Raw genomic sequence first — 17,198 nt, 5'->3', positions numbered from 1 at the left:
GCAGCACAAACCCACTGGGGTTTTATAAACTTTTACTGCAAAAACCTGGAATTTCAGCCTCTTGGCTTGGAGATCAAGAGTGAAACTGAACAGGGAAGATCCCAGTGCAAGGCTGGGATTTCTTTCGTGGGGTTGTCCATAAATCACGGACGATTCCACGTCCATTCCGCTCGTTCCTGTCTGGAGTTTGCAGAGAGGAATCCAGAATTCGAGTCAGATGGGAAATATTTCTGTCCAGCTGCTCCGAGGAATGTCGGAGAGGAGCAACTCTTCCAAGAGCTGCTTTTGTCCATGGGAAATCTCCAAGGAGAACCCGGCAGATGTGGAGGGTGGGTGCTCCATGCAGACCTTCAGCCACGTCCCGAATTGTTCTCTCCAGACCTTCTCTCCAAGGAAGATTCCCAGAATTCTTGGATTGCTTCAGCTTGGAGCAACTGAGAAAACATCTCGGGCTGTTTGACCCGTTGGGTCGTGAAAATAAATGTTTGAAGGGAGGAATTTCTGGGGAATATTTGGAAGGTCCAAGGGCTCGTGTGGTGCTCTGGCTCATGAGGTGACAGGTCCGTGGCAGGGAGCTGGGGACAGAGCCATGGTGGCTTTTTGTGGTCCCAAGAGGAGAGAGAGCCTGGGATACCTGGGGAGGTTGTTGGGAATGAGGAGAAGGAGGGAATTTTATGGGTAAAGCACTGATTGCTGCTGCAGGAGCTCCCAGTGATGTGACCCCATAAAAACCCCATTTCTGTAGGGTTGAGTTTACAGAGGCCTGGGGAGCTGAGGGGATCTGCATGGTCACCCCAAAGGTGTCCTGCTGCCCAGCCCAGGGATCTTTCCCAAGATCATTCCCAAATTCCCCTTCTCCTCATCCCTGGCACTGGCAGTTAATTGTTTGTAAAATCAAATTATCACATTCTGCACACAGCAGGGATCCAGGATTGGATCATCCTGGTCAGAGGAGACCAGGGAGAAACACCACTGAGGGATGAGGAGGAGGATGAGGAGGAGAAGGGGAAGGAGAAGGAGAAGGAGAAGGAATCTTATAAACCTTGACAAACCCCTACAAACCCTTACAAATCCTTACAAACCCCTACAAACCCCTACAAAACCTTGCAAACACTTATGAACCCTACAAATGCTGACAAACCATGAGAAACTGCTCCAAACCCGAAGCTCTTTTCCATAAGTGAATGTGGGATGTTCTCCTGGGGTTCCCCTCACTCTCTGGCAGGTGTGAGGGACAGAGAAAGGGAAAGGAAACCTCTGATCCCCTGACAGCCTCGGGTTTAGGTTTTCCAAGGTTTCCTTTCCAAACCCACACTCTGAGAGCAGCACTCCCATTTATCCCATCAATCTCCCAACACCTGAGCCAGCTGGGACCAGTTTGGCCTCCACTTCTCCAGTTCTACGAGAATTCACAATTCCAGGTGGGAGCAGCATCCTGTGGCTCGTGGGATCAGGGTGTTGGAAAACAGAGCAGTTTAAAAATGTTGTATAACTTTAGTCAAAGGTTCTGTTTGTCTTTACCCCGGGAAAAGGAATTTTAGGTTTCTCTCCAGGGCATTGTTCTACCAGGTGAGGTCTGATGAACTCAACATATCAACAGACTGGAGGAACCCAAAAGATCAAGAGCTCTCAGCAGAACATCAGCAGCCAGCAGTGGCTATCTACAAACAGCTACCTGCAGCAGGGCTGAAGACATCTGGGCAGGAAAGGACTGAGAGGGAAATTGGAGAATGAAAAATCGAATGAACATCAGAGGTGAGGAGATTCAGATCCAATGGGAAACTGAATCCTGGGGGTTTGCTCAGCTCTGGCCCAATGAACACTGACCCAATGCATTTCTGTGTATTTTTACTGTATAAAATATCTGAAAAATGCAGTAAAATCCATGTGTGATGGAATGATTCTCTCTGCCCAGCCGGGCTGTGTGTGGATGAGATGATTTCTGTGGTACATCCTGGCCAGAGCAACATCCTGGCCAGATAATAAAGTAATGCCTTGACTCTCTGACATTAAAAATGTTGTCGGAGGGATTTTGTTTTTCCCGCAGATTCAGTGACAAGGGCAGAATTAGGAATTTTTCCCTCATCCACTCCAAGCCAAAGTGTCGTTCCTGTCACTGCCGCATTTCCAGGTGGGGTTTGTTCTCTCCTGGCTCTGGCCGAGCTGCATTTCCGGGCTGAGTTTGGGAATAAAACAGGAGCTCCACCTTTCTCCTGGCCCTGCTGCCCAGCAGCACTTGGAGCACATGGAGCTGTCACTGAAAATCGGGAGGAAAACAAAAAACCCTCTAACACTATATTTGAAGTGATAGAGAATCAGGCATGACTTTGTTTTCTGCCCAGGATGTGCTGCGGAAAATAGTCCATAAACAGATGGATTTTACAGGATTTTCCTCCAAACTTTATGCAGTTAAAACCCATAGAGATGGATTGGTTCAATGCCCATTGGTCTGAAGTTGCATCACCCTCAGTATTCAGTTTCCTATTGGATCCAAATTTCTTTGCCTCTGATGTTAATCAGATCTTCATTCCTTGATTTTCTTTTCCAGACTAGATGTCTCCAACCATGCCAGAGGCAGAATCTGGGCTAGGTGTTCATGGATGGCCATTGATGTTCCATTGACGTTCTGTTGATATTTTGTTGATGTTCCATCAGTGTGCCATTGATGTTCCATTGATGGTCCACTGATGTTCCATTGATGTTTTTTATCTTTTTGGGTTTCTTTTGGGCTACTCCCAGTCTGTTGATATGTTAAGCTCATCTCCATACAGTGGTGCTACATCTCCTAAAAAACAAATTTTAATTCCTTTCCCCAAGGCAAAGGCAAACTGGGCATGACCAGAGGAATAAAATGAAAGTTTTAAAAGTTATATTGTTTCCAGCGCAGCCTCCCCTGCCAGCTCCCAAACTGGTGAGTGGGAAGCCATTCCCTGTGTCCTGTCCCTCCAGCCCTTGTCCCCAGTCCCTCTGCAGCTCTCCTGGAGCCCCTTTAGGCCCTGGCAGGAGCTCTGGGCTCTCCCTGGATCTTCTCCTCTCCAGGTGAACATTCCCAGCTCTCCCAGCCTGGCTCCAGCCCTGCAGCAGCTCCATGAATTCCTCTGGACTCTCCAGCAGCTCCACATCCTCCTGCTGTTGGATCCCAGCTCTGCAGGTGGGGAATCACCCGAGGGGCACAGGGGGATGATTCCCTCTCTCCTCCGGCTGCCCAGGCTGGGGAATGACCTCCAGGCAGAAGCACAATTTCCTGCTGCTTCTCCAGCCGCTCCTGAGAAAGCCTGTGGGGATTTTGGCATCTGTTTGTCCATGGGGACAGCTCCTCCCTGTCCCCACCTGGCTTGGGGATGGGGACACCCAGCAGAGCATCGAGGCCTCCTCACTCCCTGTCCTCTCCTCCCGACCTGATGGATGTGATCCAAACAAAGCACAAGGAGGCACAGATTATTTTGGGAGCGCAGCTGTCGGCACAGGCGCTGCAAACACACATCAAAGGCCTGGCGAGGCCTCTGCGCCTCCTGAAACCTCCCAAAACCTCCCAAAACCTGCCCCTGCTTTCTCCTGGCTCCAAGGGCTGCTTCCTCCTCCTGGCCAGGTGACAATTTCCCTCCAGGAGCTGTTGCTGGGTGAAACAGCAGGATTTTATCAGCCTCCTGCTCCTGCCGCGCTTCCCAGGTGTGGCAGGCCCAGCTGGCTCAGCTCTGCAGCTCCAGGAACACTTTCTAAGCACTCCTGATTGAATTTCCCAACAGTTGTTATCTCTCATCTGCAAACACCTCCAGTCTGACACTCCATATCCTCCGGCTGAGGGGAGCAGCACTGAAATCAGCAGTGAAATCAGCAGGGCTAAAGTGGAAGTTTCCTGCTCGACCTGCAGATGAAGCTCCATCCGCAGCCAGGGCTGCTGTCCTGATGTGACTCCAGATCCTGGATCCTCCTGGCAACTTGGAAAATGTTCAGAGCACAACAGGAGATATTCCTCCTCCAGGTGACTCTTTCCAGCTGTGCTATCCCAGTCCTCACCGCCTCCAGGATTGCTGCTTTTTCCTGGGATGGAGCAGTCAGATGAGTTCTTTCACATCTTCAACTTCCCTGGCAGTGTCCAAGGCCAGGTTGGAGCAGCCTGGGTAGTGGGAGGTGTCCCTGCCATGGCAGGGGTGGGATGGGATGGGATGGGATGGGATGGGATGGGATGGGATGGGATGGGATTTAAGGTCCTTCCAACCTGAACCAGTCTGGAATTCTGGGATTCACAGGGGCTGTTTTCAGCTCACACCACTGGAATGTGCTGCCATTCCCGTGAGGAATGGCTGAGGGAGCTGGGGAAGGGGAGAAAAGGGAGAAAAGGGAGAAAAGGGAGAAAAGGGAGCAAAGGGGGATCAGGGGGACCTTGTGGCTCTGCACAGCTGCTGCCAGGAGGGGACAGCCGGGGGGTCAGGCTGTGCTCCAGGGAACAGGGACAGGAGCAGAGGGAACAGCCTCAGGCTGGGCAGGGGAGGCTCAGGGTGGACATCAGCAGGAATTTCTCCATGGAAAGAGTGGTCAGGCCTTGGAACTGCCCAGGGAGGTTTGCAGTCCCCATCCCTGGAGGTGTTTAAGAAATCCTGGCTGTGACACTCAGAGCTCTGGGCTGGGGACAAGGTGGGGTTGGATCACAGCTTGGATTTGACGATCCCAAAGGGCTTTTCCAGCCCAGCTGATTTGGGGATTCTGTGGATCTGTGAGGTCCCTGCTGGCAGCAGCTGCCTGAGGCAAAGCTGAGAGACAGCCTGGGCTTTGCTTCCCGACATGGAACACACTGTGCGAGACACATCCTGGTGGGACTGCGGTTCACACATTCCCAAAGAAGTTTGGATGGAAGATCCAAGTGAGATGACACTTTAACTGGAAATAACAGCAGCAGAGAAATCAACAAACTCCAGGCCTTGGAGGCTTTTCCTTCATTTCCATCCCATCCAGCAGATTCCTCCCCAACTGTCTGCAGCAGAAGTTCTGTGCATTGTTTTTATTCCATCCCAGAAGACACCACCACCAGTTTCTGGTTCAAATTAAGGAGGCAATAAAACAAAAACCTCACCCCGCTGATGTTTGTTACTAATTATGGCACTTCTGTTTTGGTATCAGCAGCTCCCAGCTCCAATCCGCTGGCAATACTAACAATAATAATCCGAAAGCAATTCGGGTTGGGTTTTTACGAGCCTTTAAACACATTATCTCTGAATCCAGTCAAATCATCACTCGTGGATGATATTCCTGCAAGACATGGGCAGCATGTTCTGCAGATGTTTCTGAGAGGGAGTCCAGCTGTTTTCTCTGCTGATGTGTGGACAGCTGTGAATTTATCTTTAATATTATCCCATGGCCAGGGGTGGAATTGGAGTTCTGGGAGGTGGGATTGTGGTGAGTTTTAAGACTCTACGATGGTATGGCAAAGACCCTTATGGCACAGTTCAAATTCCTTATGTACTCCAACACAAACAGGAAGCAACTTTACACTACAAAGTGCTCCAATTAACTATCGTGTTTCACAACATTACCTTTTAGGACAAGTAAACAGTACCTGTTAAAGTAACTAAAGGTGTTCCTCACTTCTGACAAATTCAGCAGCTCACAAACCCACATTACACTCTTTTCACTGTCCTTGTGACCACTTCCCCTGTAACCAGGATGTTTCTCACTGGTCCCAGGGCTTCTTCTGAACCAAAAACAAGAAGTCCCTCTAGCTTTCAAAGCCTGTTGCTCTGCTGCCTATATCTTGTAACTCCACATGGGATGGCAGCAGAAATGGGATCCAAGCAAGGAATTCAGACAGGAGGAAGAAATGGCTCATCTCACACCATGGGAGTGGTGGCTCTGGATGTTTCCAAGGATAAAATGCACTGAAGCCATCAGGTGATTCCACCTGCCCTGTGCCAGAGCTGGACAAGCCTTTCCATGGAGAAATGTTCCCAAAATCCACCCTGCCCCTCCCCTGCCCAGCCTGAGGCTGTTCCCTCTCCTCCTGTCCCTGTTCCCTGGAGCACAGCCTGACCCCCCGGCTGTCCCCTCCTGTCAGCAGCTGTGCAGAGCCACAAGGTCCCCCTGAGCCTCCTTTGCTCCAGGCTGAGCTCCTTTCCAGCTCCCTCAGCCTCTCCTGCTGCTCCAGACCCTTCCCAGCTCCATTCCCTGCCCTGGACACTCTCCAGCCCCTCCGTGTCCTTCTGATCCCGAGGGACCCAAAACTGCCTCCAGGACTGGAGATTCTGGGCTTGGCACTGCTGGGTTAACTGTTGGACTCTATGATCTCAGAGGGATTTTCCAATCTTAATGATTTTATTGTTCCAGCCATGGCTACAAAGGGTTGGGCAGATGGATTTGGGGCTCAGGGCTTTGAGGGTCTCCACAGGGAATGTTGTCCCTGGGGTCACAGACCTTCTGCCAGGAGCATTTGGCTCTGCAGGATGAGGCATCTGAAACCCAGAAGGCACCAGGGGACAGAGGATTGGCCAAAAATCCAATTTTTTATTCCAGAAATGGTCCTTGCCATCACTCCACAGTGGAAAGATTTAACAAAGATTTAACAATACCAACCTCCCTGGTGTATCCACAAAGAAAAAACCAACCCAGGAATGCTGCCAGGGCTTGTCTGGAAGCCATGGCCAGGTTTCACACCTCACTTGTCCCCCTTGGATGGCCCCAGTTGCTCCACCAGCCTCCCCCCAGCTCCTCAGGGGGTTTTTCTAGGCTCTCCTTGGGGTAGGAGCAGCTTTCCTGGAAATCTTCCAGTCCTCGTGGCTGTGGGCAAAACGGAGGCAATGAAAGGAGATGAAAGGAGGAGGAGGAGATGTCCATGTGCAAGGAAAACCATTCCAGCTGCTCCCTGGACACCCCCTGCTCCGAGGCCGTGGGGTGGCTGAAGGTGGGGACAGCAGGGGACACAATCCCCCAAGGGAAACCTTCCCATTTCCCCTTTCCAGGTTTATCCCTGACGTTGGGGACAGCAGGGGACACAAACCTTCCCATTTCCCCTGCCCAGGTTCATCCCTGCCATCCCTGGCAGCCCTGAGCACCACAAGCCACCATCCCTGCCTCCATCTGGCCTGGAAAAGGTTCCTTTCAGCCTCGAATCCTGGGATTTGCTGCCAAGCCCCGTGCGAGGCCAGCTGGTCCTGCCGGGCTGAGCTGCAGGAGGAGAGGATGGAGCATCCCTGATCGTCCATCCCGCCTGGAATACTGAGGGAAGGGGCTGAGCTGCAGGAGGATAAGAGAGGATGGAGCATCCCTGAGCCTCCATCCTGCTGGAATACTGAGGGAAAGGGCTGAGCTCCAGGAGGAGAGGAGAGGATGGAGCATCTCTGAGCCTCCATCCCCCCTGGAATACTGAGGGAAAGGGATGAGCTGCTGGAGGAGAGGAGGGGATGGAATATCCCTGATCCTCCATCCCGCCTGGAATACCAGGGGAAGGGGCTGAGCTGCTGGAGGAGAGGATGGAGCATCCCTGAGCCTCCATCCCAGCTGGAATACCGAGGGAAGGGGATGAGCTGCTGGAGCAGAGGAGAGGATAGAACATCCCTGAGCCTCAATTCTGCCTGGAATACCAAGGGAAGATCACAAGCCACCCACATGTTTGCCATTAAGCAGCCTCAGCCTTTCCAAATCTGGATCCACAAAACCCAGGGAAGCAGAGCTGCCAACAGCAGCACCAGGAGCCTCTGGCAGCCAAGCCCTGCTGGCTCCAAAGTGTTCCTTGGCTTTCCAGCTTTTTGGAAAGAGCCGAGCAGCTCTGCAGGAAGCTGATGTGCTGCTGGCTCCCAGCCTTCGCTGGGGGGTTGGAAACTCCCGGGATGGCTCCCTCAGGACAAATCCTGGGAATTTTATTTGCGAAAAAACCATCTTTGGTGCTCAGTGTTCAGGATAAAAACCCTCTTTTCTGGGAGCTGAGAGCCCAAAGGTTTTATTTGCCGAGGGAAAAGGCATCTTCTGTGGAATGAATGTTTTCTGCTGGGAAGATAAGAAGTGATTTCAGGTCAGGGAAGTGTTTAGGTGGAAAATTCCTCCCCGCTTGGAAAGGTTCCTCTGATCTCCCTGGAGACTGTGGCGGGTTGGGAAGGGAAAAGGAGCAGCAGGGATCTGAACCCAGCTCTAAAAGAGACTCCAGAGTGGAGCAGCAGGGATCTGAACCCAGCTCTAAAAGAGACTCCAGAGTGGAGCAGCTCCCTCCCCATCACCCCAGGGGCTCCATGGAGAGGCAGATCGCTCCGGAGCAGCAGATTGCACGTGGGAAGAGCAGGATGGGGAGGGAAAGATAAATCTGGAGATGGACTGTGGAGAGACACAGCGAGTTTTGGTTCAACTTCTGGCAAAACAGCTCCAGGTTTTCTTCCCTGGCCTTTCCCAGGGGGAATTTCAGCCAAAATAAGGGTGGTTGTGGCATGGGACAGAGAAAAATCCCATTTATGGGGATGCTGGGCACAGCCAAGGTTGTTTTCTGCCACAGCTGCTATTCCAGGGAATGGGAAGGTCAAAAAAGTCCCTCGAATCCATGGATTCTCCCCATTTTCTGGGCAGGAGAGTTTGTTGGAGAGCTCTGAGGAACAGTGAGGAACAATTCCCACCCCAGCACTCCTTCCTGGTGACCTGGGGAGAACAAGGATTTTTAGGGAGATTTGCCCTGGATTGGAGCATGGAGATGCTCCAGCTACATCCCCCACAGGAGCAGGACTGTCCCCTTAGACTGTCCCCTCAGATTGTCCCCATCCTCAGCCAGTGCCACAGACCTCCACTCCTGAGCCTCTCACCTCCTCTGAGACTCCCAAACTTTTCCTCACCGCTGAGGAGATTCCAGAACAACTTCCCAAATTTCCCTGAGGAAGAATGGATTTGGTTTTGCTGGCTTATGGACAATTATTGGGCTTGTTGGTCCTGTCCTGAGAAGCCACCAGGCTGGGACAACCTGGCTGTCACCCTCAGAGAGCTGCTGGGCTGCTGAGGGGAGAGGGAAAGCCTGGGAGAAGTGTCTGGAGAGCTTGGGAGCCACGGAGAGGGATGGAAAGGAGAATTCCTTGAGCCTGGAAGGCAGAGGAGGCCTGGGAAGGACATGGTGGCCCTGGATGGAACCAAGGCAAGTTTGGTCTGGAGGTCAAGCACAGCATTCCCTCCCTGGGTCCTGCCAGCTCCTGGGAATGCTCCAAACCAGGACTCATCTGTGCCTTTGCCATGTCTGGAGGTTTTCCCCACATCCATCCCCTTATGGTGGGAAAATCCGCAGTTTGGAGGGGGAAAATTCACAATTTTGGCTGGAAAACCTGCAATTTTGGCAGATTTTCGGAGGGTTGGGTCGCTCATTCCTTGCCAGTGTCCATGTTTGAGGTGCTGGAAGAAGATTCCTGGTGAGGTTTCTGCTTGGTTTTTATCCATCCACAACTATCCATATATGTGTGTCCATATTTATTCATGGATATATGGATTATGGATTCATGGATGTGTGTCCATATTTATTTATGGACATATGGATTATGGATTTATTGATGTCTGTCCATATTAATGGATGTGTGTCCATATTTATTCATGGATATATGGATTATGGATTATGGATTTATGGAATTGTGTTCATATTTATTCATGGATGTGTGTCCATATTTATTCATGGATATATTGATTATGGATTTATCGATGTGTGTCCATATTAATGGATGTGTGTCCATATTTACAGATGTGTGTCCATATTTATTTATGAAAGTATGTCCATATTTATGGAATTGTGTCCATATTGATTTAAGGATGTGTGTCCATATTTATTTATGGACATATTGATTATGGAGTTATTGATGTGTGTCCATATTTATTCATGGATGTGTGCCTATATTTATTAATTGATGTCTGTCCCTAGTTATGGATGTGTGTCCATATTTATTTATGGATATATTGATTATGGATTTATTGATGTGTACATATCAATTATGTACATATTAATGGATTATGTACATATTAATGGATATCAATTATGTACATATTAGTAGATACATATTAATGGATGTGTGTCCATATTTATTTATGGAATTGTGTCCATATTTATTAATGGATGTCTGTCCATATTAATGGATGTGTGTCCATATTTATTTAAGGATGTGCGTCTATATTTATTTATGGATACATTAATTATGGATTTATGGAATTGTGTCCATATTTATTCATGGATGTGTGTCCATATTTATTCATGGATATATTGATTATGGATTTATCGATGTGTGTCCATATTAATGGATGTGTGTCCATATTTATTTATGAAAGTATGTCCATATTTATGGAATTTTGTCCATATTGATTTAAGGATGTGTGTCCATATTTATTAATTGATGTCTGTCCCTAGTTATGGATGTGTGTCCATATTTATTTATGGATATATTGATTATGGATTTATTGATGTGTGTCCATATTAATGGATGTGTGTCCATATTTATTTATGGAATTGTGTCCATATTTATTAATGGATGTCTGTCCATATTTATTAATTGATATCTGTCCATATTTACAGATGTGTGTCCATATTTATTAATGGATGTCTGTCCATATTTACAGATGTCTGTCCATATTTATAGATGTGTGTCCATATTTATTCATGGATGTATTTGCACAGGAACTGCTCTCTCCACAACCTCTCCCTCCCAGGATCACACCTCAGGATTCCTGGGATTCTCCCTGCCACCCCCTGGGGGACAGGGACATCGTTCACTCCTCCAGCTGTTTCCAGATGTTCCCTCCTTTGGTGAACACACATTCCTTGGGTTTGTTTCACTCTCCTCCCAAGGGACACTGATGGAATTGGGTAAATCCCTGCCCTGGACACCAGGATTGCTGGAATTTCAATTCCTATTTTCCAGGCTGTTCTCCCAGACCCTTCAGGCTCTGCTGAGCACCCATGACTGAGTGTCCTCCACCAAAACATTTGGGAATGTGAGGAGAGGGATACTTGGGACATCATGAATTCCTGTGTGTCCTAGAGATCCTTAAAATGGGGTGGGACAGAATATTTTGGGGGAAGTTCCAGAATGTTCCAGGTCTATTCCTGGTTCAGCTCATTCAGGATCCCATCGAGGTTGGGAAAGATTATCCAAGATTATCAAATCCAAGTTGGAATCCCAACATTCCCACTAAACCACTTTGTGAAGTGTCTGCTTGGGTTTTGAGCTCTTCCAGGGATTTTCCAGTTCTTCCCAGTGGAAAAGGGACTGTCAGGACCCTCCTGTGACCCAGAAGGGATCCCAAACCAAGGTGTGAGCTGTGCCACCAAAATCCTCCTTCTGTGCCTGATTTCTTCACCCTCAGGAGGAGAGAGAGGCCAGGAATGAACCAAAAAAGCCAATTTTCAGGATAAAGTGGGAAGGTGAAGGAAAAAGCAGTTTTTTCCCATCAGAGTGTTCAGGACAAAACCCTCTTTTCTGGGAGCTGAGAGCTCAAGGGTTTTATTTGCTGAGGGAAAAGGCATCTTCTGTGGAAATAATGTTTTCTGCTGGGGAGATAAGAAGTGATTTCAGGTCAGGGAAGTGTTTAGGTGGAAAATTCCTCCTAGTTGTGATTCCCAGAATTTGGATCCCAGAGCCTGCATGGACCTGGTGAAGGCAAGCCCTGCATCCCACAGGCACTGCAGAAACTTCCCTGATTTCCTCAAATTTTTTATTGCCTGGGAAGGGTTGGGACATTCTGGAGTGGAGAAAAAGCCACCAAAGCCCACGATGTGCCAGACTTCCAGCACAGACCATGTGGAACTTCCCAGCACAACATCCCTAGGGAAAAGCAGGAAAACAACGAGATGAAGAGATGTGCAGCAAGGAAAGGAAACTTTTCCTTTTTTCCCCTCTTCCAGAAATCATCTCCCCAGTCCATCCCCCTGGCAGATGAGGATTTCTGTTGCCCTGCTGTGACAGTGCTGTGACAGCTCTGCAGGGAGAGGATGGAAGGGAGGCAGGGGTGACTCACAAAAACCTTTAGATTAAATGGGATTGAGAGAAAAAAAGAGTTTTCCCACTTTTTCCATGATTTCCACTGTCCGTGGCCAAACTCGGAGTTGTGGTTAAAAGCCAGGCTTTATTTTCCAGCCCTATAATTTGATTTAATGTAAACCCTTATTTCTTCCCCTCAACCAATGCCTCTTCCTCAATAAAGCTCTCCTTGGTGGAATTTTGGGATAATTATTGGCTGCTTTATTCCTTCCCAGCACTGCTCAATCACAGAAGTCACACAATCAGTGACAAACACGTCCTTAAAGGATGGAAGGAGCTTTATTTAAAGCAAGGATATGATTCACCCTCCATTTTTATATCCCAGGCGGTTCAGAACATGGAAATACGTGGGGAATGAAGATCCTGCAGCCAGATTTCCTCAGAAGCAAAAAAAAAAAAAGGCAAAACACTGAAATTATTTTGATTTCAACTTGAGACAGACCATAGGAAAGCCTGGAGAGTCCAGCCATGGGATTTCTCCTGAGGGATTCGGGATGTCCCTGGGAATGGGAAGTGCTCAGGGATTCAGGGGTTTTCAGGGAATGGGAAGAACTCAGGGATTCAGGGGGTTCCTGGAAGGAACAGCTCAGAGATTCAGGAGATTCTTGGGAATGGGAAGAGCTCAGGGACTTGGGGTGTTCCTGGGAAAAGGAACAGCTCAGGGATTCAGGGGGTTCCTGGGAATGGGAACAGCTTAGGGATTTGGGGTTCCCTGGGAACAAGAATAGCTCAGGGATAAATGAACAGCTCAGGGATTCAGGGTGTTTCTGGGAACAGGAACAGTTCCACTGTGGACACATCCACACTCCTTTCCCAGTGTCCACAGTCGCCAATAAACTCCAGCAATCCTTCCTGCTTCCATCGTTTTTCAAAACCACATCATCTCCATCTCATCCTCTCTTAAAACTGATGCCAGTCAGGAATGTTTTATCTGGGCACTGCTGGTACTAAGAGCTCCAGGAGGTTCCTTCTCGTGATTTACTTCCCTGAGAGTTTGGCTCACCCCTGGTTTGGAAAAGGGAAAGAGTCATGGATTCACAGAGTGATTTGGGCTGGAAAGACCTTAAATGCCACCCAGTGCCACCCCTGCCATGGCAGGGACACCTCCCACTGTCCCAGGCTGCTCCAGCCTGGCCTTGGACACTGCCAGGGATCCAGGGGCAGCCACAGCTTCTCTGGCAATTCCGTCCCAACCCCTCCCCACCCTCCCAGGGAATATCTCCCGAACATCCCATCCATCCGTGCCCTGTGTGGGACAAACCCAGCCGAGCACAAGGCGCTGGTGGCGCTCGGGAGCAGCAGCGCTGGGGTTGGAGTTGATCACATGCCGAGCGTGACTCAGAGCTGATCAGCTGTCACAAGAGAGGAACGGGGCGCGGGGACCTGGAAACGGGAGAAAAGCTGGGAGACACAGGAAGGTGCCAGGCTGCTCCACGATGGGTGTTGGGGACATGGCAGAGATGCCCGCGGAGCTGGGAATGGTCCCTGCAGGGAGGGACAGCTGGGACAGAGCTCCAGCGCCAGGGTTTGCCTGGCGGGGATGCAGCATCCCCAGAGCTGCGGGGATTTAACTCTTCTCTGGGGGATCTCATGCCCAGAGAGGGAAATGTCTGTCAGGAGTGATTTATTTAGGGTCAGCATGGCTCAGTGAGTTCGCTGCGGGAAGCACCAGGTAGAGTCGAGGACAGCGCGGGCAGGAGGGACCCGGACCGCACCCTGTGTGACCCGGGCAGCCTCCGGGAACAGCTCCAAACCCGGAACCTCTGTCCCGGGGCTGTGCTGTGCCCGGGGTGCCCCTGGGGACAGCAGGGATGACCCGCTGGCCGTGCCGGCCCAGCCCCGCCGGTGGCCGCAGGGACACGATGTGACCATGGCCACATCCAGGCCGCAGCTCCCCCGGCGAGAGCCTGAGCTGCTCGTTTATTTTTGACATCCCCGTGACATCGGCGGCTCGGGGCTGTGAGAACGGGGGAGGCTGCCCGAGCAGCTGCTGTCCCCGGGGACGCGCGGGGACAGGAGCCGGGCGGGGAGGGGACTCCTCCAGCAGATCCCTGTCCCTGCTCAGCTCCCTCCGTGAAACTCTCACCTTCCCCACCTCCTCGTCCTCAGCCTTTCTCTCCTGGGAAAAGGTCTTTCTGCTGCTTTCCCAGCCGGGCGGCAGCGCTGGATGAGCAGCCGAGCCACCTGCAGCCCCGGGGCACTGCTCGCCGTCAGCTGAGCCTCACTCATTGAGCACTGATGGTTCGGAGAGGCTGGGGAGGCAACCCCAGAACCCCCAGCACTCCCAGTGCCCCCAGGACCCCCAGAGCCCTGCCCGAGGGAGCAGTGACACTGAGGGTGTCACCCTGCTGCTGGCACTCAGCTCCCGATGTCCTCGGGCGTCCCTCGGCAGCTGAGGTTTGGGGGCTTTGCTGGTGGCTCACACTCAAACCGTGTTTGCAGGGTTTGAGCAATTTGGCAAAGAGCTCTCCTGCCCCGAAATCCAGGAGGAAAAGCGATGTGGCACCGAGGGAGAGGTGAGAAACTGGCAGCAGCAGCAGCCAGGTCACCCCAGGAGGGACAATGGCACCTCTGCAGTGGGGTCAGGGCAGGAGCTCGGGCCACCCCTGCCAGGGAACAGCCAGGGCTCGGCTCTCCTCAATTCCCAGCTTTTCCCACCAGAAGCCACAAAATGAACCTCATAAATCCTCCAGCCCTGTGCTGCCTGAGCCCTCAAATCCTGCAAATCCAGGCTGCAGCCTCGCGGGAGCAGGGACTGCAGTGTCACCAAGGTCTGTCCTCCCTGTCCCCACGAGGGCACAGCCCGGGGTTTCCCCTCTCCAGAGCCCTGGTAAAGCTGTCACTGCACAAAGGGACTTTTTGGTGACAAAAGTTCCCCACCCCACTGCATTTGTGTCCAAATCTTCTGCACACTGAGTGTCCCTGCTTTGCACTGGCATGTGTCTCTTCCACAGAGCTGCTCCAGGGCTGGAGGCCCTCTGGAGCTGGGCTGGGAGAGCTGGGAATGTTCACCTGGACAAGAGAAGGATCCAGGGAGAGCCCAGAGCTCCTGCCAGGGCCTAAAGGGGCTCCAGGAGAGCTGCAGAGGCACTTTATACACAGGCAGATCATGACAGCAAGAGAAAGAACAGTTTCAAACTAAAAGAGGCAAGAATTAGGCTGGAAATCAGGGAGAAAAATCTTCCCTGGCACAGGGTGCCCAGAGAAGCTGTGGCTGCCCCTGGATCCCTGGCAGTGTCCAAGGCCAGGCTGGAGCAGCCTGGGACAGTGGGAGGTGTCCCTGCCATGGCAGGGGTGGGATGGGATGGGATTTAAGGTCCTTCCAACCCAAACCATTCTGTGACCCTGTAACTCTATGATTCTGTGATTCTGTGATTGATTCTAGGACTTTTTGATTCTGGGATTCTCTGCTTTGGAGGCCTGGATGGGACTGAAGCCCTTTGCAGCCATTGCCCCATAAATTCAGTGAAGGTTCAGTGCATTCCCAGCCCTCCAGGCTGAGCCACACCACAGTGAGGGATGTCCAGCGTGGCTTTTGGTGCCACAAACCCAAGTTTGTCACCAGCTGGGTCTCTCTGTGACAGCAGCCACTTCTCCAGGCTCTTGAACCCCTTTAGTGGGGTGCAGAATCCCCTTAATGGGGCAGGTGGGGCTGGGCTGCTGGGGGTGCTGGGATTAGGGGGTTGGGGTTTGGGGCTTGAAGAGGAGTCAGGGACTGGATTTGTGGATCCCAATTAGCCAAATGGATCTGGATGGGAAGGGGAGTGGATGGAAGGGGCTGGTGGCTTTTGTTCCCCAGTTTTTCTGGAGCACCACTGTCCCCAGAGGGCTCTGGGGACACAGCCAGGACTGGCAGCCACCAGGAGTTTTTATTTCTGAGGCTTTGCAGGTCACTGACGGGTGTGGGACAAGGGTGGCACAGGTGCTGCCATGTGACAGCACCGCTGCCGTTTTGGGGACAAACTCCTAGAGCCATCTCCATCCCTGCAGGTCCCAAACCCTGTCCTGGCCTAGTGTGACAGCAGGACCGGGGTGACCACACCTTGTCCCCTCCCCAGACACCAACAGGGATGGCACAGGGTGGTGCTGGAGCAGCCCCTGCCACATCTCCAGCTGCATCCATCACGGAATCACTTCCCTTGGAAAAGCTCCTCATCCCACCCGTGAAGCTCCACGGAAACCCCACAGCCACAGGAGGGGGAATTTCTGCCTCTGAACCTCTCGGGGATGAGTTGTTTGTTTCTGGAGCTGAAATTCCCTGCTGGAATGAGCACAAAGGGAAAGGGAATGTTGTCTGTGCTGCCTGCAGTCCCTCGTTGTCCCCTGCCCCGGGATTGTCCCTCCTGCGGCAGGGACGTGGGGACAAGCACATCCCGGCTGGAATGACAGCGGGAATGACTCAGAGAGGAAAAGAGGGGGAGGGAGGCGGCTGGTGAACAGTCCTGGTTGTTTCAGGGGGATGGGGGAAGAAAAGAAGGGAAAGAAAAGGGAAAACAACTCAGCTCCGGCCTGAGGTTACAGAGGGGACCCTGCAGACGGGAGGAGAGGGAGGTGAGGAATGTTTCCCACCCCATTCCCTCCGGAGAGGATCCCGAGGGTTTCCCATCTGCCCAGCCCTACGTGCCGGGAGGGAGGGAGGGAGGGAGGGAGGATGCTCCTGGCACGGGAATCTCCAGGAGCCGGGATGAGCTGAGTCCTGGCAAAGCTGGGACAATGATGTGTCCCCAGGACTTCTAGCTGTAGCAGATGGAGTGGTAGGAGCTGGATCTCTGGGATGGGAATAAAACCGCGCTGTGGTGGGAATAAAACCACTCTGGGATGGGAATAAAACCACCCCAGAATGGGAATAAAACTGCCCTGGAATGGGAATAAAACTACCCTAGAATGGGAATAAAACAGCCCTGGAATGGGAATAAACTGCCCTGGGATGGGGATAAAACCACTCTGGAATGGGAATAAAACCACTCTGGAATGGGAATAAAACCACCCTTGAATGGGAATAAAGCCACTCTGGAATGGGAATAAAACCAGTCTAGAATGGGAATAAAACCACCCCAGAATGGGAATAAAACCACTCTAGAATAGGAATAAAACTACCCTGTGATAGGAATAAAGCCACTCTAAAATGGGAATAAACTGCCCTGGGATGGGAATAAAACCACTCTGGAATGGGAATAAGATCACCCCACAGGCCCTGATCAGGAGCATGGGGAGGAATTTTGGGAG

The sequence above is a fragment of the Lichenostomus cassidix genome, chromosome 23 (genome assembly GCF_008360975.1).
Source record: "Lichenostomus cassidix isolate B80296 chromosome 23, HeHo_3.0, whole genome shotgun sequence".
Classification (NCBI taxonomy): domain Eukaryota; kingdom Metazoa; phylum Chordata; class Aves; order Passeriformes; family Meliphagidae; genus Lichenostomus; species Lichenostomus cassidix.
This window is presented reverse-complemented; position numbering follows the sequence as displayed.